Raw genomic sequence first — 2,423 nt, 5'->3', positions numbered from 1 at the left:
ATGAAATACACCCACAATGTGAGTTCAAAAATATGAGGATCAAATGATGATTGTAGCAGGGGGCAGATGTGTTTTACATCAGAACAACAAAAAAGGATTTAATCAGTGACATACAGCAAGCAGGTATTGTCAGACAGGTTTCATCCTGCTCTCTTTTCTGACCATTTTCTACGTCTGCCAGGCACAATGATCTAACTACAAACTGTGAATATTTGCTATGATCCCTCACAGGCTACACTGTGAGCTGTCTGGATCAATTAAAAGTATTGATTATGAGATGTGTTGTGTTCAGTTTTGCTCAACAGATTCATTTGTTTCAATGTTTTTGCTCAGAAGGAAACCTCACACTGGAGGACTTGGCCTCGTGTAAAGTTACATTGACTGATGAGTGGAATATGTTTGGGAGAATACCAGATGTACTTTTCCTCTTCCCCCTGCAGGAGGAGCCATCCTCACCTTCATCCTCAACATCATGAAAGGTTCCGATAGACACTGACTGTTGAGCTGCTGCTCATCTACACTATCACAAAATTAACATTAACATCACATTAACATTTTCTAGAAATGTTAATGTGTTGAGCTGAGCTGTTTAATTTAATAACTGGTTTAGTTATGGCTTGAACAGTGGTGGAAGCAGTATTTAGATCTGACTGGAGTAAAAATAGCAACATTCCAGCACAAAACACTAAATATAGATAGTGTAATATATTTAAGTGAAGCTCCTGGTTTCAAAAAAGAAATATTATTATTATTATTATTATTATTATTATTACTAAATTGATGGTTATGTCAAACTAGAAAAAGGCATAAAATTAGAAACAAATAAGTATCAGAGGTTTTTGAACTCAAATCTCTTTAAGATTCAGCTTTAATTTGTTGTTTGTCTTTGTCTCTCATTATTTTCTCTAATGCATTTGTTTTTGCAATCACAGAGCTTAGCAGACAATATACGGAGCTTGATCAGCAAGACTCATGATCTCCAGTATTACGGCATCACCTCGTATTTGGAGAGCATGGGTACCACACATGTGTCTGTGCTGACCGAAGATGGATCCGCTGTGTCTGTTACCAGCAGCATCAACCACATGTCAGTGTCTGGATGAATCTGTTTCACTGTTAGGAAGCAGCTATCAAAAATGTGTCTTCCTTTAAAACTGAAAGATTTAAAAGGTTTAAGAGATTATTTTTAGAATCTGCTTTGTAAAATGTCTCTACTTGTATGTGTTGTAGTTCATTTAGCATTTTGTACTTACAGATTTGGCTCCAGAGTCCTCTCTCCAAGCACTGGAATCATCCTCAATGATGTACTGTTTGACTTCTGCACAATATCTAATTTTGGTAAGGGATCAGCTGGATGCATTTTACACTTATGAAATACGAGCATAGGGCAGAGCATTGTGCAGATGAGGAAGCACAGTGAGGATTCTTTCAAAACTAATGACACAAAGAGTTTCTTTTATTTCCTGCAGTTATTTTCCTAGAGAATGAATAAAGTCTATTTAGAATTAATTTATAAGAAAGGTTTTCGTTACCTTTCAACACACAATCCTCAGAGGAAAAAAGTAAAACAAACAAACAAACAAACAAACAAACAAACAAACAAACAAACAAACAAACAACATTTTCTTCAGCATTCATCGGTGTCTGATGTCAGATGGTGAACAAAAGTAAATGGCACATGTCAGGGTTGAATAAATGCCCTTCACCCTCTGCTTCACATCATTCAGAAGCAATCATTTTGTGATCATTTTTCTCCTAACAGTGATGAGTGTGGATTGTAGTTTTGTCCTGTCACTCAAGGCTTTTGTTGTATTTCTCAGGAGAGCAGCCTCCCTCCTCTATGGCCCCAGTTCTGCTGAAGTCTCAGTCGAACACATTGGTGATTGGATCGACTGGTGGGAGTATGATCACTACTTGAATGGCCTCGGTACGTGTCCAGGAAATAAAATAATGCAAACCCTCTTTGGTGTTAGAGTAAACATTGTAGTCAGAGGTGTTTTCACCCTAATCCATTCTTTAATTATCACTTTCCCATCTGAAAGACTGCAATGTATTCTACTATTTCTCTCCAAGGCACTCATGAACCACCTTTGGTTTGGAAAGAGCCTTAAGGATGCAATTAATACTCCAGTTGTTTATGTCGACTCTGAAAATGCAGTAAAGTTTGAACCCAACTTTGAAAAAGTACGTATAAATATTCAGTGTATTTAAATGATAGCACAATAAGAAATTCTGCTTATGTTCCATCTGAATCTCTTTTCCTCTTTGTACTTCAGGATGTAATTGAGGCTCTTAAGAAAAAGGGACACAATCATCAACCAGCAACACGATTCTACAATGTAGTTAACGCTGTGGAAAAGGAGGACAGCTGTATCTCTGCATGGTCTGATGAAAGGAAAAAAGGCAAAGCAGCTGGTTACTGA

General features: G+C 37.2%; 1 pseudogene; it reads left to right on the top strand.

Moving 5' to 3' along the window:
* Positions 1–2,423, top strand: LOC134639270 (glutathione hydrolase 5 proenzyme-like; annotated as a pseudogene).

Source organism: Pelmatolapia mariae, linkage group LG12 (assembly GCF_036321145.2).
Source record: "Pelmatolapia mariae isolate MD_Pm_ZW linkage group LG12, Pm_UMD_F_2, whole genome shotgun sequence".
In the NCBI taxonomy this organism is placed as follows: domain Eukaryota; kingdom Metazoa; phylum Chordata; class Actinopteri; order Cichliformes; family Cichlidae; genus Pelmatolapia; species Pelmatolapia mariae.
Note: the sequence above shows the minus strand (reverse complement) of the source record. Positions and strands in the feature narration are given on the sequence as shown.